The following is a 21,370-nucleotide window of genomic DNA, read 5'->3' on the forward strand; positions in this document are numbered from 1 at the left end:
GATACAGGCTGAGGCCTCTGATGGGAATGAGACAGCATTACAGCACAGGATTAAAACTAGACGCCTCAAAGTCTGGCTGAGCCTGACCTTCCCACTTCTCACAGGCCAACCTCCAAAAGCACCAGATCCTACACTTCCTCTGTCGCAACCATCCCAGCCTGCAGAAGGAGCAGATGATTTCTGAACACAAGCAGTGACAACAAGCTGGAAGTGGCTCAGGCGCCCAGCTGCCTTCATCATTTTTGACCTGACGGCGGTAGAAACTCGGGTGACAGATGCCGACGGCGGGGACTCGTGTGCAGGGCTGCCCAGTGGAGGGCCGTGTTGGATACTAATAGGTGAAAAATCGGTTTTGAAGGAATATTCAGAAGCTGTGGCCTCACGAGCCATCAGTTTTTACACACATTTTGAAGTATCTTGTTTGAACAGGAGGATTGAAAAAACTTGACAATTTCACCTCTCTACATTTCATTTCAGCCGTTTCAGGGTATGCTGCGTAAACCGCCATCTTCTGACAGAGCGAGCGAGCCGTTCTTTTTGTCTTTGTTTTTGTTGTCTGGTTTGCGAGCGTTAGACGTTGAGTGATGTGGCACCGGTGAATTTCAAACCCCTCGGCCGACTGTTTCGGAGCCTTAAACCAAACCACACTGTGTCAGAGGGTTACAACAAGTGGCTTCTGTTGCTCTATGAATCGGAGGCCCGCAGCGTCCTTTCAGGCTCGGCATTCTCTATTTTTTAAGATTCACCTTCAGTATCTTAGCAGACTTGATATTGCTTTTATCTTTGCCACTATAATTAACTGCAACACTGTCCCAACCAATAAAACCTCTGTAAGCTAAATGAACGCAGCTGCACCTCAGGAGGCCGACACGGGGAAACCTCTCTTATTGTGGGACATCTCTCTGAACTGCTGGCCAAGACTTAAAATTCAACCGTAATTTGGACAACATTGATTGGATGGAATCGTCTCTAGGTTTAGAAAGTTTCCTTCAAGCTACAGAAGCCATACGAGTGCCATGCGCCCCACTTGAGACGAAATCGGACCTGTAGGCTTCAAATAAGCTTCTCTTTGACATACTGCACTCATGCTTGAAGGCGAAAGAGCCTCTTAAACAAAAGAGAAAAATGTGAAAAGGAGCGAATGGTGCACGCCTGCCTAAAACACATAATCTGGCCCTGAATGGCCCCTAATGATTAAAATCCAATACTTGGCTGCAGGCTGGCGTGAAACCACCTTGTTTGTTTGCGACTTAATTGACTAATTGCTTGGATATTTCATGCCTCACCTTGCACACTGCGGTGAATTGTCTTTGTGTGCAATCCATTTCCCCCCTCCAGCATCGACAGCCTTCCTTGAGTTGTGCGGCACTGGGGGGGGGGAGCTTCTATTGATCAGAAATCATGGCAGTAGTCATCTCAATTCATCATCCTTTGGCTTTGCTCATTTGTGCACACTGTGCCTTTTGTAGCAGTGCTGATATTTATAATATTATTCCTGGAGAAGCATGACAAATGTGTGGTGAAAGACTGACGCGTCTATTGAGCCACACCCTTTTTACAGTAACTCTGTGTTTTGGGAGTGTGAGGAGGACGGAGGAAGAGTCCTGCGGGAGAGACACACAAAAGCTTTGTAGTCCCCCGGTTTAAATAATTCATGGCAGCATTGTTACAGGATGCTAGACGAGGCTTCAGTTAACACGAAAACCTGCCCGTCGCTCGCTAATTCATTGAGATTCTGTCACGTATGAGATGAAATTAGTGATAAGAAAGAGAGAGAGAGGAGTTTCATTCTTTAATCTTTTCTGGTGTCTCCATGTTGCGGCAGACAAAGGGGTCTGGTTATGTTTCAAACAATGCATCAAACAGGGGTTGTTGGATGACACATGGATGCTAGATGCAGTCTGAAGACACCTTGCTGCCTTGGCAACGCCACTGATATAAGGAGTTCAGTTTGTGTCGTGTTTTAGCATCATATAATTGAAGGTTATGGACTATTGTCTTGTCACAAAAGCCTACATGGGTGTGTGTATTATCTTTGCATCATGTGTGTGGATGCTTCCACGGTTGGCGTGATATGTTTGTTAGCTGGGATAACCTTCAACCACTGCCCAGCCAGTCGGAACGGCCAGACGTGCCAGCTGCCTCATTTATGGCATGATTTTTTTTCTGCCTTCACTTATTTTTGTTACTCAAGTCTTTGTGGTGTGTGTGTATGTGTGTGTGTGTGTGTGTGTGTGTGTGTGTGTGAGAGAGAGAGAGAGAGAGGACTGGGGGTGGGGTGTTAGGGTGGCAGAACCTTTTTTTTCTGTTTTTGTCAAGCAGGTTTGGTTATTAATGCGCCTTTTGTGCAGACACACACACGTAGACAAGAGCAGCAACACACTCACTTTGCCTTTTTAATCACGAACACTTCCACTTGCATATGGCTGCGCTCAAGGTCATGAAAGAGCTCTGCAGAGGGAAGTAAATAAGTGATTAATGTAGCGGTTGCAAGAGATGAGTGTGTGGGTTTCTTTATTGTTATGCTAATGCAGAGAGGAAGTGTAGTGAGCGATTCTCCGGCTCGGTTTGACTGTTGCAACCGCAGACGACCTTTTTAGACATGCAAGGATGCATATGAGACATTCATCCAAACATAAACACATGCAGCCCTAGTAAAAACAAGTCAGTGAGGTCGGTGAGGCGCGCACGCTGCAGGCACGGCACGCAACTCAGATATTAGCGCGGCAGACGGGATGAGCTCAGGAAAGCTTATTACAGTTGCAAGACAAACTTTTCAGTGGAGATTCCAGCTTGGAATAAAAAGTGACGACCGGAACAGAGAAGCTTCTACTCCTGGTTAGTGACCAGCTACAATCTTTGTTAAGAAAATATACAATAATTCGTCCCGATTGGCTGAAAAGTGTATTCTCTTGACGGACCTCTGATGAAATAGTCCTCCACGCCAATCGTGTTCAACCCTCATCAGATCCGCAGTTCTGTGATTAACAAGCATCAGAGTGCTAGAAGTAATCCCGGCTGCAGGAAAGCGGGAATGAAAACCAGATCCTGCACTAAAACCTTCTTCACATCTCGGGAGTCACTCTCCTCCCGTCACAGTGAAGCCCCGGAGTGCAACAAATTAACCTTCCCATCAACATTCACACTTCACTAATGCTGTTTGAGGTCCTGGGTAACAATCAGGAACCCCGCTGAATTCCAACAAACCCCGCAGTTGCATTACTGAATTAAATCTGCAGATTAAATTAGACCAATTTGGCCTTAATGGGCCCACTTAGACTCCGATCCAATACCAGAGGCACCTGTAATTTGAGAGTGAGGCATTTGTTGTAAATTACACACTCCAGACTGGCTTGTCTTATTCAACCCGCATTGAGCAGGTACAGCTCAACCTGCATGCTCATCTCATGGCTGTGTGGCTAAAGATGTTAATTTGGTGTTTCCCTGAGTGTTTGGTCATGTGTTTAATTATGTGTGCTTGTGTTGAGCGTGTGTGTGTGTGTGTGTGTTTGTGTATCTAATGCATGCATCCTTGGCCTCTGGAAGTGTCAGATTAGTGGATTAGAGGAGAGAGGGCCTCCTCCGAGGGAAACGCAGAGGCAGGGCGGGCTGGATAAAATACCTCCCTTTGTCTCTTTCTTTTCCACGTAGAAATCCCTTCACAATCAGGTCAGATTTTGCTGAAAACACCTAAAAAGGCGTAAAATGAAAGCTGTTCTTGAACAGTTTGGAGAAAATGCACGAGTTGGCCTCATTTGAAAGATAACACGAGGAAGTTTTCTGCTGAACAGTTAGAATCAGTGTTAAGTGCTCCTGGCATTGTGTAGTAGAAGCTTTAACACCGAAAAATAGAAGGTTGGTGTTCTCGCTGGAATTTGTTCTTGAAAACAGGAGCCCGGAGATGAACAGAAGCAAGGACGTGTTAGATGGAACACAAAAAGGAACCCATACGTCAGAAAACAAGTATTTCACTCATGTTTTTCAATGTCCAGGCTAGTGCCAAATGTTCTATTACCTCAAGGATGAAAAGAAAAGGCAATTGGCTCAGTCTCTGTCTGTGGGACCGAGGGAAGGCAGCAGGCTCTCGGCTCGCATCGCTGGCTTCCTGAAGCAATCTGGAGGCTCAGACTGGGTGAATGAGGTGTCAATCAAAAGGTCAGAGTTCGTTGACCAACTTGGGGCATCATTTGTTTGTATTGGTAAAGCTGATGGACATATATTGATGGAAAATGGTGACAGTTGAGGCTAGAATGAATGAGGCTGCAGCAGTTTCTGGACATTCATGAATATGATGACATGTTTTGGACTAAATTCTTGCCTGAATATGGACTTTCTTGAGCTTTGGGACCGTTTTAGCTTGACGATAACCGCTTGGACTCTTCAGCCTCTAGTGTGAACGGCAGCGTCTGTTGAAGATGCTGGTTCAGTGGTTTACATGGATTTGTTCACATACGTGTCACACAGCGTGAGTAGCGACATGGAAGAAGAAGGCTGGTGGAAGTGTGTGTGGTTCTTGGACAGTCTGGAGGGCTCTGATCCGGGCCACTGTGACTATACGGGGTTTAAGCCTCCCCTCATCAACTCCCCGCCCTCTCGTCTTCTATTCCATCAACATTTGCTCTCCGTCTCCTCCTCATTTCTTGCTATTCTTTTCTCTCTAACCCACCCACACACTTGTCCTCACAAGCAGAAAAAGAATAATTGTCTGAGGTTTGGATTAGCTGCCGCCGTGGTGACGCCAGAACCCGATCGCTGTCGTTGGACACCCCATCATAAGCCGGTGCAGCCGTCTCTCACCACTGACCGATGACTAGTAACTGCAAGCAGCCCTTCTTGAGCCAGAAACTCAGTCTCAGATGCAGGAGCCCTGGATACATTTGTCATTCTCCCACATACAGAGAGGAAACAGCGAGACGATAGCAACACCCCACCGATGCTGAAGCTCTTCGGTCAACACAGGAAAGCTGCGATCACAACGACAGAACCACAACAAATTTGAAAATCTCAGAAATTTGTTCCTTCTCTTAGTAGATTGACATGATAGAGGCTTATGTCTGTTTTAGCAGGGTTTGTATGTTGGATCACGAAGGGTTCACCAACACTGCAGTTGGAGTTTCGGTCCGTCTCTTCCTCCGGGGGACCGATGTGCTCCTTTGCAGCTGACAGTTGTGCAAACAGTGGAAGTCCGTCTCTCCGTAAAAGCCCTCCTTGCTGTGATTGGCCGCCTGCAGGAAGGCATCATTCAGCATTGCACAAATTCCTGGATAACACACAAATCTCATGTTCTCCAGTTATCCAGGCTGAATTTAGCCAGTGGCAGAAAATGTACCGTAGTTACCGTGGCGATAAATGCTGTGCAGTGACTCTGCTGAATCTGCTCAGCTTTGAGTTGTTACCGTTATATTTTGAGTCACTCACGCGATAACCTGCCCAGACTCTATTTCCTACCGGATGATAAAAGGAAAACCATTTTGATCATTTTTACATTTGTTAATACAAACTTAAGAACTTCTGCAAGTGCTAGATATATTAAACTTTTTGGAAAAGTAAGAAGGTAATTTGCATTCTAGGTAGTCTTAATGTTAAACAGACTCTTAATTTCTTCTGTTTGTTCTCTTCTAGCATGTCAGAATGGGGCTGATAATTTAGTTTGAGTCTTTTCCACATCGTCTTTCAGGATTTTACCAATTATCAGTGGAAGAAACATTAATTTGGATGAATCAGAGGACAAATATCGACTTGTATTGGTTCCCAGACTGACTGAGGGTCAGTGTGTGAGTGGTGATGTGTGTTTATTTCCAGAAATGTCGTTTCTCGCTGACACTAAATGTTGCAGCGACACATCTTCACCTTTGTCCTGGATAAACACCAGCGTTCAACATCCTAACATCACGTAGAAATCAAAAACAAGGAAAAGCACCTTTAGCTAAATGGTAACGTGATGATATCAGTGTGTGTGTGTGTGTGTGCGATTTTACAAGAACGTGTGAGAAATGATGGTACTGCCAACATGGCAGATGCTGTAACAGAGGAAAAACATGGCGAGATCATGTGACTGATTCATGTATGTGTGTGTGTGTTTGTGTGTCTCGTATGGAAGTTTGATATTTCAAACATGCTCTGTTCATCAGCTCTCAGTAAAAACTCTTGCGAAATGACCACGACCCTTTAACGCAGTACAACACAGCGTCTTTAGGGGAAGATGTGAGACTTTGGACTCTAACTGAGACTTTAACTCCCGTCTCCCGCCACAAAATCCACCACCCCAAACTTCCTCCTGTGTGTCCGACCCGACAAGGGTTGATGTCCAGTGGCGTGGACGGAGTGGTGTGCATCAGCAGGATCTGGTCTTGCAGCAGGACCAGGCCGTGTTGTCGGAGGTTGGTGTCGGCAGGCTGGAGTCAGGCACATCTTTATGACTTTTTTCTCCATCTTTTGTTGAATTTGAAGCAAAGTGGTGAATTTTACGAGCCCTGTTGAACACGTGCTGATATCAGACTGGGTGTTTGTGCATTTGGCCGCCGTCACTCATGTCTCGTTAGAGCCTGTCTGCGTCTCTCTGTCACTTTTCATTTGTGCCTTTTGCTGCCCTGCTGTTTGACTTTCTTCAGGCACCACAGATTCGGCTTCTGTCAATTCTATTTCACTTCTGCCGGCTTTGCTTTGTTTGCTTTGAAATGTGTTAATTATGAGAGTTGTGGTCCTGTTTAAAGCCCAACCAGGTTGGACGGGTGTTAGTTTGCAAGTTGAGTGTAGGCAGTATAAAACTGAACATACTACGGCAACACAACTTAAGATTCTGCAACAAACAACAACACTTCGAGACCGTTGTAGGAGAAGCAACACTGACCAGGGATGTCACAACAGATGCACACGTTTCTTTGTGGTTTCTTGAAGGAGTAGAATGAGTTGGAGTTCCTTATGTTTTGTGGGGATGAATTCCAGTCGCGGGCAGTTTCGTAGGAAAAATAAACCATTGACTAAAGGTACTTTTCCTCGACGGGATTTTGTGCTCGCATCTCGATGCCCCCTCTGGTTATTTGTGTCGTTGATGAACGGACACAAGGTTAAAGAGATCAAAGGGAACTGATTCGTCCGTGCAGCTTCTGTAGCCGTATGGTTGCCAGCAGTTGTCCAGAGTGAATTTGAACTTTTCGAGAGGGTTTTTTTTTCTTCCCAACATATCCTTGAAATATGAGATTCGAATCAATCGCAACACCAGATATTTACATTCCTGCACAGTTCCCACTCTCTCCCCGTTTGTGTCACAGCTTAAAAACCCAACTCTGCCCTGCTGATGTTTTTGATGGATCCAGAGTGTTACAGGCGCAAGGTGCATGACACATGTGCCTCTGGGACATGTGCGCTCTAGTTGAATAAGTTAAACGCTGAATATTTGCAAGGCACAACGAGGGATGGCACATTAGCATGTTGGGACACTGATACTGCTTATCAATGCGAGGGCTGAGCAATTTTACGGATTCCGCGAGATATATCGATATTTTCTTTCCCCATAGAGTATGGATTTTACAGCCATGAGTATGGATACATTGAGCCCCATTCAAATCCCCTGTGTCCCGCACTTTGCAGGAAGAGCAATTAGGACTGCCAGCCACTGCTGTCGCTGTAGAGCATTTCTAGTTACCCAGACGCCGATGCCTTTCTCATCCGATGAGAGCTGAGAGATTCAGGAGAATGGCGGCGGGTATAAATCCATCGCCTGCATGCTTAAAAGCAGGTGTGTGGGAGCATTTTGGGTTCAAAAACAAAAAAGGAAAGCGAAAATTTAGACAAAAGTACGGCAGTTTGCTAACTGTGTCACACAAACGTTAAGTACTCTGGAAATAGCACCAACCTGCGAGCCCTCCTAAAATGTCACCACCTGGGCAAGGAAATGCTAACTGAGACCGAGCCCAAGGAGCTGCGGTGCGACCCGAAACAAACCACGCTGGACAGTGACGGTTGTTGCCTCAAGTTCCCATCTCCTTCACCAAGGTCGCCGAAAATTACGGAGTCCATTGCCTACTTAATTTGTCAGGATTTGACACCTCATTCGGTGGTGGAAAACACCGGCTTTAGGCGCATGGTGAACGTGATGGAGCCCCGCTAAGCTGTAGTCACCCGCGAATTGAATTATTGGCTGCCATGGTTTATTTTTTGTTAACCTGGTGGCTAGACTGGCTAGTAGCTACCTCCTATGTTCAGTATCAAGTTAAAGCTGCCAAAGAAGGCCACTGGCAGCACTTTAACGCGCCATTGTTCACTTTACTTTTCAAAAGCTTGCAAGCTACAATTTGCACTCAGTTTCAAAAAAATGAAACTAATTTCCTCACCTCGTCTTTGATTGATTCGTCCAGCATTTGCAAGCTGCCAGTCGGAGCCTCATGTTGTGTAATTGATGCTTTCAGTTCAGTTCATTCAATCCAAGTCAATGAAACTCACAAGATGTCACCAAAATCACTTTGTCCCTTTAAAATCTTTCAGAAAATGATGTCAGTGTATCGAATTGTATCGTGAGCCGAATATCATGGATCATATTGTATCGCAAGATGAGTGTATCACTACAGCCCTACTCAATAGCCCATACTTACCTATACTCTTATTGATGCGACTCACTGTAGTTAGGCTTGTTTCGAACATCTCCCATTCCCGCCTCGGCACATTTGTATGTGGACGGTGCCTCCAGCAAGTTTCAGAATCAAATATTTTTCTGCAACTTGCATTCACATCCCATGTGATTGTCCATGAACCTGTAGGAAGAGCAATGTCAAATTTTGTTCCTAACAGATCTCCTAATATATGTCTGCAAATGTTGCCACTTTAATCACAAAATGCACAATTGTTATTATATCAAATGTTGCATGAAGAGCCGGCCCGTTCAATAATGTGGTCCCAGTACTCCGCCTCCAGTGGTAGTCAAATAACCCAGTTAAAACCCTTTTAAACCCTCTTGTATTCATGCAGGAGATCAGCGTCTGTGACACTGGGTTTGCTGGTTGTCCGAGGAGGCTGCACTGCATCACTGCATATGAATGTTCTTGAGCATCCATGTGTGCAGGGATGTCTGCCTTGTCTAGACAGTGTGAGAACAAAGAACAGAGAAAGGGAAGAAAAGAAATAAGAAATTAAATGTCTGTGTGTTCACCTTGAGTATTTGTACTCCAGGTTTCCAAGAACATGCACGAATGAAAGAGCCGACACTAATCAGAATAGGAAGGAGGGTCATTTCACACCAAAGAGAATATATTTACTAGCGCCGCAGCTGAATTAAAGGCTTTCTTTGTGTCTGAGTGATTTATTTTCATTTGCGTTGCTTCAAAACAAAAAGTGAGCCTGCGATGAATAATGAAAGGCCTTTTCCAGTAGCTTCTGCTGTCTGCCAGGTTGACCATGACACCCACAGCCACACCGTAGCATGTTTATGGATGAGATGTTCCGTGTCATACCACAGAGACAGGTCGCAACCGTGTACCACGAAATCTAAAGCAACTGCCATCTGCAGCTCTGACATTTCCAAACACCAGCGAGAGAGCATTAGCATCTGCTGTTCACCCTTCTCTCTCTCTCTCTCTCTCTCTTTATCTCTCTCTCTCTCTCTCTCTCTCTCTCTCACACACACACACACACACACACACACACCAGTACATGATATGTAGAATACACGACTTACTTCTTGTTTTTGTATGTGTTGAATTACAGCTTCTCATTACCACCACTCTAGCTCAGCTGTACAGCCAAGACTCACCCTGTTGGTGCTTGAGCTGCTCCTGCTACCTACTGGCCGTGGTGCGTGCGTGTGTGCAAGGTTGCCATGGAGATGTACAGCATAAACTCTGTTGTGGAAAAGAAAAAACAACTTGAACATAGAAAGTCTCAAAACTGCAAAAACAATATCACATCAATCCGGCGTAACGAGCTTTTATTTAGCAATGATTTGATTTGTAAAAGCTGCTCAAAGTGTTGACGTTACTTAACTGGTTCAAAGCTTCGTCTCAATTACAAATAAGAGTAGAAAAACACATCGAAAAAGAGCAATGGAATAAAGTAAAGCCGCGCACGTAGACACTGAAGTTGCTGAGTGCTCGGCGTTCCCCAGTTTTAGGCTGACGGGGTCGAGACGGTTCATTAAAACTGTCTAATCAAAAGAACCTTCCTGTCCAAGCCACACCCACTTACTTTCTACTAACAGGTACAGAAACAAATAGCGGCGTCTCATTTTCCCTGCGGCAGTGCAGGAACAGCTCCGTGTGCTGCTGCTCTCTGAGTATCACTGTTGTCCACGTTTTAGCGCACAACAATGGCACTTTGTCCCTGCTAACACGAACCTGGCTTCTCTCGTGGGAGCTTTTACACCAGTTCTGGCTCAGGTTGGGTTTACAACATATGGTCCGGTTAATGATGCAGCACCTTATTTACTTCACACACCAGACCCATGAATAAAGGTTTGGAGGTTTGAAAGCCCCCTTCGTCACTCCTGAGGGCTCTTGTTTTCACTCTGGGTTGATGGACAACGCTTCTCGGTCACGTGTCAGAGTACATTTGCATTCCTTAATGGCTGAATCACCCCGTGTGTTTAGTCTTTAACACTTGCTCCGACCGCATTCAAAAGCTGGGTGGCCTTGGCCTGAATAGTGTGACATAAAGAAATGGAAACTAAGAGCAGTAAGAGGAGGGAAGAGCAACTTGAAAAGTGTGAATGCATTCCAATCAGCAGAGTGCCAACAGTAGCAGAAAGAACTCCTGGCTTCATTTTGGTGCAGGTGTGCTGGTGTACTTGTATAATGTATGTGTTAAAGCCTGCATCACACTCCATTCCTCATTCTCCAGAGGCTAAATGAAGTGTGACAGGACATTAAAGTAGGACCAGGGGCCTTGGTCTTTCAGTGGGGGTGGATGGAAAGTGTGTGTTTGTGTCTGTGGAGGTTTTAGATGAATAGCAGGAATGTGCTGATGCTTGGTGACAGTGGCCAGGGTGTGGGGCTGTGGCTGAGTTTGGCCTGGTTGAAGACCTGGCTGGAGACGAGGGAATCTGACAAGCATCCCAGACGGCCCTCACACACTCAAACACGCAGTCGGAGAAGGAAGGAGTCCCGAGCTGCGCTGGAACTCTCTGAAGCAAATGTGTGATTCTGGGTAAAGAACACACTGAAATAAATAGGAACATGAGCTCAGGGTTGTGTGCGGAGAACAAAACTGCACAAGTTAGCACTCCACTTCATTTTCCCCCTCTTCTGTTGGTTCAGGAAACATCGCCTCCACTGCATGTTGTGCAGATAATGAAATATGGATTGTTTCTGCAATGACTAATGATGTAGCTGCCACTGACAGAAACAGCCCCGATAAAAAATTCCCAACAGCGCACTTCCTATTTTCATTTTGTCTTAAAATATAAACCCAATCCTGCTCTTCCATGTAATTGGTTAGCACACAATTAAAAAAATAAAAATAAAAATAAAAAGGCTCCACCAGCGATTTGCACCGGCAAAAGTTTTCCCCATCTTTAAAAACAGAAACGTGGGAGACGTTTGTGTTTCTGGTGAGAGGAAACGATGACAGGCACAATCAGGAGAGGTGGCTTTTGGGGAAGAGAAGCACCGGTAACTGAACGAATGAATGGTAAAAGACGGCAACTCGTCGTTATTGAAATAATATTTTTCCTTTCTGTTCAGTTTAGTAATTTCCATAATATTTCCCCACATGGTTTGGAGTGGTGGTGTGCTGTTCTAATATTCACATTCATGATACTAATGGCCACTTTTTTTTTTTTAAACAGCCGAGGCTCGCCAACTTCTTAAAACACAGTGAGTAGAATCGCGCAAAAAAAACCAAACAAACAACAACATAATAACCACTTTTTTGGCTCAAATACTCATAAGAATTTAGGCAACGCACATGAGATAAACTGTACTTGAACCCAAGTTGTTTTGGAAGAAGAAAAACTCGATGTACATGGATAAATAATGTATCTCCTTCATGTAATTAGAGCAGCTCGATGAATACATTCACCCAAATTAGACCCTGGGAGTATTTCTACTGTTAAATGTTGCATTTACTCTGTTCCATTTGCTCAAGTCATCTTCAACTCCCATGAACAGCAACATCAGCATCGATCGACGCCTAGTGGTTTTATTCTTTCCGCTTGAATACAGTGTGTTTTAAGAGCAACGTTGGAGGAACCCAACAGCTGGACGTTTATGACAAAGCAAATAAATAAAAAATTAGATGCAAAGCAGAAACTGGAACGATGGGAATAGGAGGAGGAAAGGGCCCGGTATTATTATAATGCTGCAACAGCTGTTCAGCAGTGTTGACCAGCTGTATTCGGTGAGGGGAATGAAGCCTGAGCCAGCAAAAAGACCCTCAGGTGGCCATGAAGGTACATGATCAGGACAGAGAAAGGAAGGAAACAGAGCTGCATGTCAGACCGTATTAATAGTAAACGTGGAATAACCTAATAATAATTGCATTTCCATTTTCATTAACTACTTGGCCCGCACGTGAAAACAGCTTTGCGATGTTCTCCGTGGCTCTGGAGGGTCTGTAATCTTTATCTCAGAAGCATTCCTAGGTTCCAATTTGTTAGCATTTGCTAACCAGTACAATCAAAATTTCTCTGGATCAGGCATAAATCCTGAATACTGCCCTGATCTCATGGCTGATGTAGAATTAGCTTGGGCGATGCTAGCGATTATCATGGGGTTGCTAGTGATCAGCCCAGCGGTGCTAGCCTGGAGACGCAAGTGATCAGCTGAGGAACGCTAGCAATTATTAAGGAAAATGTTAGCCATTAGAATGGGGATGCTATTGGTCAGCCTAGGGATGCTTGCCCGGAGATGCTAGTGATTAGCTGAGGAATGCTAGCTATTAGCCTGAGGATGCTTTCCCAGAGACACAAGTGATAAGCTGTGGGATGCTAGCCATTATCAACAGGATGTTAGCGATCAGGATGCTTGCCATGAGCTTGGGGATGTTAATGATTTGCTTAGGGATGCTAGCAGGGAGACAGTAGTGATTAGCTGAGGGATGCTAGCCATTAGCCCGTGATATTAGAAATATGATGAGAGATGGTAGCTGAGAGACACAAGTGATTAGCTGAGGGATGCTAGCCATTAGCCCGTGATATTAGAGATATGATTAGAGATGGTAGCTGAGAGACACAAGTGATTAGCTGAGGGATGCTAGCCATTAGCCTGTGATATTAGAGATATGATTAGAGATGGTAGCTGAGAGACACAAGTGATTAGCTGAGGGATGCTAGCCATTAGCCCGTGTTATTAGAGATATGATTAGCGACGGTAGCTGAGAGACACAAGTGATTAGCTGAGGGATGCTAGCCATTAGCCCGTGATATTAGAGATATGATTAGCGACGGTAGCTGAGAGACACAAGTGATTAGCTGAGGGATGCTAGCCATTAGCCCGTGATATTAGAGATATGATTAGAGACGGTAGCTGAGAGACACAAGTGATTAGCTGAGGGATGCTAGCCATTAGCCCGTGATATTAGAGATATGATTAGCGACGGTAGCTGAGAGGCACAAGTGATTAGCTGAGGGATGCCAGCCATTCGCCTGGGGATGCTATTGTTCAAACATGACAATACTTTTGAGTTTCTCTGGAGGATGGAGCCTTTAAGAATGGAAGATTTTGATGCTACTACAAAATAAATGTCAGTTTTCTTGGTCTCACAGTGTCAACCACTTGAATCTATTTCCTTCTTGATCGTCCATTGTCATGCTCATGTGTTTTTACATGCATTAAATAGTTCTCTCGTTAAATACTTCTCTCTGCTGGTCTTTGTTGACGGTCCCTGCACACTCACTGCATGCGGATGTCCAGCTCCTCTTGTGTTGATGAGAATTACAGGCTGGTGTCGGCGTGATTGGAAGCGTCAGGTCAGTTATCGATGTGGAACTGGGAATGTGTGAATTACTCTACTGAACTCAGTGGCCAGACGGTGCCCCCTGCTGCTCATGTGAACGCTGCATCTCGCGTTAATTTTGGACCACATCCCATGCAGCATACGTGTAGCTGGCCAGCTCACTGCCGGTAAAGGCCGGATGGGCGGACCTGCGTGGGAGTGTGACAGTCCATGTCTGGCTAAGGTCGTGGACACAAACATCACTTCTGCCCTTGATGACCGGCGCTAATGACTTGTAGCTGGGTTAAGCTGTGTTTGAACCTCAACGTCTAGTCCTCCGTAAGCTGCTTGGATCGATGAACAGGTTTGAGGCCCAGAGGGCTTGTTCAATCCCCCGGCTTAATCGATTACCACCCTATTAAACCCTTCACACTTCCAACCTCCCTCTGCTATTACATTTCTAATGCTGTCCTTCATCTTCCCCTCTCCGTCTCTTCCCCTCTCCCTTTATCTTTCCCAGAATCCTCCACTCTGTCTTAAGCGGCATCTTCCCCACCCTCCTTATCCGCTCTCTCGTCTTTCCATTGTCTCTTTGTTTCTGGGTCTCTTGCGATTCTCTTTTTATCTCCTCATCTCCCACTTTATCCCACATCTCTCTTTATTGCCCCCCCCCCCCCCCCGCCACCCTCCCTCTTGGTCCCAAAAGCCTCTGACTCCCAACAGTGGATTATCACACATCTAAGACTCGCCTCTCTCTCTCTGCCTCCTCTTACTTCAATTAGTTGTTGGATCCATCAATCTCCTCGAGCCTCTACAGCCAAAATTATCTTTGCAATTGCCCACACACAGTATATATTTACGTGGATTACTGTATTTTTTTTGTTTGGAAATACATGTTTCCAGAGTGTGTTGATGTTGCTCTTTTGTGTTTGCGGTGAAATTACCGTCATGCGTGTTACCAGAGATAGCCTGATGTGGGCTCCCCCCTATAATTTAAGAGAAACAGCAGAGGATGCACGTGCATTCATTGTGAACATCGCCAGCGGCGACTTCCTGTATTCTCTTTGGCCGCCAAATTATTTTAGGAAGTTTTCAAATGACTGATGAAGAGCCAAGGACGTCAGAGAGGTACCGACGGATCCGAACGTGTCGATGAGGAGATTATTGGGTTTATCTGACAAATGCATGAAACAACAGTGCGTCATGTGAGACGGGCATCGTACGTGTCGGCATTAAAAGACAATCAAGTAAGATGACTCGTCTGGCAAGACTGACAGGTGCAAATAAAGGAAAAATAGCATAAATAAACAACTGAAGACATGAAACGCAGTAAAAGACTCCAAGTGTTTGTCAGACTGCTTATCAGAGCCTGCTTAGAAGTTCCCTCTGCTTGAAGAAGTTTCAGAGACCCCTGAAGTTTGTTCCGCTGTGAATAAAAACATACTTCTGAATCTAATCATCTGCTGAGCGGCGTCTCGCTGCATGGTAATGAACGCCTCTGAAGCCACGGCCAAATATTGGGGGACCTCATTGTGAGCAATTTAAAGTCCCAACCTGATGTGACTGACTGGTTTTCCCACTGGGAGCCAGTTAAGCTGTTTGGAACGAGAGGAGAGTGCGAGGAGACATGTGAGTCCTCCTCGACTGACCACAGCTGGTTTACCCTCCAGATGTGCTCCTCCTGTCCTTCACCGGGCCGACAGAGGAAGCCTTTCATGTGGACAGGCAGGCAGAGGCAAAGGTCCATGTAATTGCTCTCCTCGCTTCTCTTCTCTGCCTGAACTATTTAATGAACGGAGGCAATCTGGAAGCGCCGTTCAACGGTAGCGAGCGTGTGGGTCACCGGTCGGTAGTCCAGATCTACCAGGTACCCTGAACCACGAGGGCGGCCTCTGAAGGATGGAGGTAACAGAAGCTATTTAGCTGGATGACGCTGTTAATCTTAGACAAGGACGTTTATTTGTGTGTATCAAACTATGTTGACCGAGCAGGTGGGTTTCAGGCTCACATGTCACATGTTTGAACATTTTACGTGGCATGTCTTCGCATTCTTAATTTGCGGTGCGTCATTGGACGCCCCAGAGAATTCTGTTGTGGGGTGATGGTGTGGCACGCGCCTGCACAGCAACATCGTGCCAGCCAATCCTAACTTGCAGCACTGCGAGACACGAGCATGTCAGCAGATGCAGGTTTTGTCTCCATGCTAGCATGTCTGTCTCCCACCCTCTGACAACCAGAATGAGACCAGAGCAGGACCGAACCTGCAGCCTGAGCTGAATCACACCATGTGACTCACGGCAATCAAAACGCCAATCAGAACCCTGGAAATTTAGTTTTGTTTGGTTTTTCAGCAGAAATTTAGTATCTTCTGAGTGGTTAGACAGAGCAGTCAAGTTCAAAAATACATGTTTAGCATCAAGAAAAGATCATGAAAATGAATAATTAACATGGACTTATTGGTGTTAAATGCACAAAATGCATCACAATTGCCTGCCAAAGGACTCAAGTCATAGCGTGCTATTTTTACACCTCTTGGTGGTATCAGCTCGGTCTGGAATATTTTCTGTGATCGTCTTTCATGGTCTGGTCCGGTGTTGCATGTCCCAATGGGGTTTGCCCTCTGTTCTCGTGTACGACTCACGTTTATTCCTCTTTCAAACCTGAACTTTGTGTTGTTGATTCTCCTTTTGATTTACTGTTCAGTGCATCTCAAGTTTCTGGTATTTTATCTTTGAGTATAACTTTTTGATTGCTTGTGGATTTTGCCAACTCACCGCTCAGATTGCTTACTTTTGTTGTTTGAGTCACTGCACTGTGAGCATTTTGATTTTATGGACTTTATCATCTGCCTGTAGCTCACTGCTCTGTCTCAGGATGCGAGTTTAATCTTCATAAGACCTCGGGCTTCTGACAGACTCTTAATTCAGTCAAAAAGTAAAATTAGGTTGTTATTCTCATGTCATACTTAAACGTCAAGCTATTCTTCGTTGTGTCTAAGTTGATTCTATGGAGACTGGTTAGTTTTCCAGGAGACAGTGGTTCTGTAGAAAACTGGAATATCTGGGAAACATCCAGTGAAACAGTCCATCCATCCATGCATGCATGCATTTTCTACTGCTTGTCCTGTTAAGGATTGCGGGGTGGGGGGTGGAGCCTATCCCAGCTGTCTTTGGGCGTGAGTCGGGGTTCACCCAGGCCATCACATAGAGACAGACAACCATTGGCTCTCCCAGCCACGCCTACGGTCAATTTAGAGTCTGGATTAACCTGGTCCCCTCTTGATGTCTTTGGACTGTGGAGGAAGCTGGAGTACCGGAGAGAACCCAGCAGGAACAGGGAGAACATGGAGACTCACACAGAAAGACCCCGTGCTCAGCTGGGACTCAAACCCGGAACCTTCTTGCTGTGAGGCGACAGCGCTGACCACTGCACCACTGGGCTGCCCCCAGTGCAACAGGGTTCCTTGAAAATGATGCAGCTTTGATATTTTTCAATTTCACCACTGCAACAGAGACCAAAGTTTATGCAGCTCCTCAAGCATGATAATTCATGGGAGTGCAGACAAAGACGCAGTAAGCAATACGCTTGAGTGAAAATGGCGCAGCTGCGCGCGTCATCACAGGAATATACTAAGAGGTATATTTCCTTTAGTTGAAGGCAAGAGATGATGCAGGGAATTGCAGCTCATGGGTGTGTTGCACACAGCAGCCAAATCTGCGCCCAAGTCACTCCTAAGTTGTAATCGCTGCTCAGTTTTGTGTCCAAAGGATAAAAACTGGGCACAAGTTTCCACCCTTTTATTCGACACTGATGAATTGTTTATGCGTGTGGTCTGTTTCTGGAAAATGCTCCCCGGAGGGATAAGGGTGGGGGTGTCACCCACTTCGATGGAGTACTTGTACTTCACTGTTTTCACTTAAAAAAAATGAATGAGTTCATTCTTCCGTCAGAGCCATCCACTATGTCTGTCCGTCCTTCCATCGCTGCCTCTTTTCTTTCTCTCACATTCCGTCCCTCTGTGTCTTCTGCTCAATAGCTGATTGATAGTCTCTGTTCACAGGCAGTTGACGGGAATGTCTCCGGGACAAACAGCGGTTGTCAAGCCACAGTTCATAGTCAACTGCGCTGTGGACTAGACTCTCAATGGGGTCTCTTATGTCTCCTGTGTGGAGTTATCCAGGGGTCTTGACCGTCCTGTTGACTTTTCCCTAATAAAAGCCATTAGACTCATTCTAACCCAGCTTACAAACAAGAAACCCACAGAGGCTGAATTTGTGGTCACGGCAGTACAAGATGCTAACAATGGAGCGATGCTTCCACCACCACACTTTGATTAGGTCACCCAGTTCATCTCTCAATTTGTCGTCTAATCCAATTAAGATGTGGAGAAGTCCCTGCGAAGGCTTGCTGTATTTCTCGCTACCTCTGATGCTGCATCCTTGTATCGAGCGTTGTGGCATCCATTCCCGTCTTTCCCCCGTCGCTCTGGTTGAATTCTCCCACTGTACGAGCCGTGCGCAGATGCTGCCAAGTTGTAGTTGCGCACTCCTGTCAAATGAGGAAACTGGCTTCCGTGCTGCTCAGCACTTTTGCCGGTGTGGCTAGCTCCACTGCTGCCAAATAAAAGTTCTGCCTCCTGCCACTAGTGATTTATAGCAGAATACATCATTTCCTTGTCTACTTCATTTCCAAATAATTTTCCAATTGAGCAGAACCTTGAAGCCTAAACACAGGAGTAGTCGGTAGAGGCCAAGAGGTAATAGTGAATGAAAATTTGATTTATCAGTTGGCCACCGATGCTGCTTTTGCATATGCAAATACCGAGGCTGGTTTGATTTGAACGACAAGTTCAAACTCAAGGAGAAAAGAACCAGGAGAAGAGAAACTACCAGGGTGAGGAAGCATAATCCCTGCGTCAAAGAGCTGCTGCTGTCACTGTACTTGCTGCTGCTGCATGTTGCATGATAGAGGGAGCCTCATCTCACTCCTCAGCAGTAAACAGGGTTCCCTCAGACGACTCCAGACACAGGAAACAGTTATTTGCATGCTGTGAGCAGCCTGGGCAAGCGGGCAGCTCCTTCCTCCACTCTTCTGGTTCTCAGGAGGCCAATTGTTACGGTGCTGGAAGTCTTAGGTTGTGTTTCTTTTAACCAAACAGCACAAGAGTAACTGTGTGGGGGGAGTTACTTTCATTTGAAAATGGGAAAGTACTTTCGAAAATATGACTGCCTAAGTAGAGTTATGATTTACTTCATAGATTACACAATTTTTCAGTTACTAGATAACTGCAGGAACATTCCAACCACATGTAGTGTCCCATTCTTACTTCGTCACGTGTATGTATAAATGTGGTATTTGTATATAAAAAAAAGGATGGATACATGTTGCAGTAACATTTAAGGGATTATGAAAACCTGCAACTTGGTAACCAAACGCCATTACCCACAACTCTTTGCATCGGAGGCTGCTTCCTGTAACAGCTCTGGTTGGACGATGGCGTCAGGTGATGCAGTACACGACACAGAGTGGATCAAAATGGATTAAAACTCATGAAAGATGTTCAATGTCATCACTCTGGATTTAATTTATGAAAAAAAAAAAAAACTCCAAAAAGAAAGAAAGAAACAAACCTGCAGCCAAGATCTTGAATTCAAGCTGACACAGGAATCCCTCGGGTATCAAGTCCTGTCGGTGTTAGGACTCCATGCATACGAGTTCAACAAGTTCCCTCGCACCCCAGGAGACTCTCAGCCAGAGCCTGAGAGCCTTCATCACTGGGATCATCACAGAGAATAAGATGCTCTTCTGCTCTCAACATTAAGATGTATCAGGAGAGTTCAGCCACCTTCAACCCAGCTCCCTCAGCCTACAGGCACCACCTCTCAGCCAATCAGCTCCCTTCTGCCTCCAGGCAGGACACTTTTTTTTTTCTTCTCTTGCATCACGACCAAAAACTGCAGGCCAACCTGTCAATCACAGCTGGAGACCTCACTGTAGCGCCTGACCCTCTCTTACTCCAGCCAGGCCAGCGCAGACCCCAGCAGGCGGTGCTGTCCGGAACAGTTCTGAGACATGTGAAAGACTGGAGTCTCTGATCCTGGGTGGACTCGTGGGGATAGAGCCTTGAACCAGGAGTTCTTCTTCAGATAAATAATGTATGCTTCAGCTTCCCCCCCCTTCCTGTCTTTGGTAAAATATTGCGATAAAATGTAATTTTTCTCCCTGTGATAGGTGTCCTAAAAATACCTGTTTCACCATCAAATAAGAGAAAATGTGCATAAAATGATGATGTTTGCATAGAGGAAGCAGGTCGGCACCCTGAGGGGCGCTCCGGGGACGAGTCTTTCGAATGAAAATGGTGAAGATGTACAATGTGGGATGGCAGCAAATAAAGAGTACTGATCAGTACCTGTTACTGAGAGTGCTGGTAATTTGATTTATTTTCAGTAAAGTATTTCAGTAAAGAGGTTCCTGTCCATTCTGTGGTTTAAGCAATGTCCTTTTCAAGTCCTCGTCTAACTCAGCTTACTCACCTGTAAAAATCCTGGGTCCTTCTGCCACAGAACCAGGCTGCGGGACCACCATGTCTGAGGGTTGGTCATTATTTGCCGAAGCCTCCGAGCTGCCCACGGTGGATTTATAGATGGATAATCATCTTTATGTCTGTGATGATGAGGAATGTTTGGCATAAAGTACATTTCAAATGATTTAAGGCAACAAAAACACTAAAAACGCCACCAAACACAGTACGAAGTGACCCGTGTGTGCGTGTGTGTGTGTAGGTTGACTGGATGCAGCGCCGAACCACTGAAGTATTAAATTACACTCAGTTCCATTAAAGTTGTTCACATTCCAACCGAATTCAGAACCAGTAAACAACTTTGCTCACAATTTTTTGTGGTATCAGAGACGTTCTCGACGTCTCATCTGGGCAGATTCTTTCAAAAATAAATGAAGGCAGCATGAAAGCACCAAGTCCAGCTTAGCTTTCACCACTGACGCTGCCTTTGCTCTCCCACCTGAGTACGACTGAGCACACGTCTTTCACTGCTGAGGATGTCTGGTTGGACAGCAAAGTCTTGTGTTTGGAAGCTCACAGCTCACTAACCTGATAGGAATGTTTAATTTGAGGAATAACCAGACTTGGCACAGTCAAAGGTAGAAACCTGAGTGTGGCAGCAAAGAGAGACCTCTCTGAGCAAGCTCCTAACCAGCTGTAGCAAGCTCCAGTGTTTTATTCCATCTGTGACTCACAGAAAACCCTGTAACTATTCTAAACGGGAGTGTTGCTGACTGGACATTTGACACTGGATTAAGAAAAGAGCTTGAAAGGCCTTTAAACGAGGACACATGTAGAGAAGTTGCTGAGTGTAGGAGGCTGCAGCGCTCCCGGTGGAGACAGACCGTTGACTCCCCATCGCCTCCTGAGGAGCAAACTGGTACAACGACACCAAACAGTGCAGTCACTTCCTTGTAGGTTAGAAAATTATATTGTGGCTTTCAGCCTTGT

The 21,370-nt window shown here is 45.5% G+C and overlaps 1 protein-coding gene across 8 annotated transcripts in view; it reads left to right on the forward strand.

The window, feature by feature from the left end:
• Nucleotides 1-21,370, forward strand: part of sorcs2 (sortilin-related VPS10 domain containing receptor 2) — a 186,501-nt gene that overhangs the window by 41,382 nt on the left and 123,749 nt on the right. The window lies entirely within an intron of this gene.

Source organism: Aulostomus chinensis, chromosome 24 (assembly GCF_037954235.1).
Source record: "Aulostomus chinensis isolate RoL2024-O1b breed Wild chromosome 24, RoL_Achi_v1.0, whole genome shotgun sequence".
In the NCBI taxonomy this organism is placed as follows: Eukaryota; Metazoa; Chordata; class Actinopteri; order Syngnathiformes; family Aulostomidae; genus Aulostomus; species Aulostomus chinensis.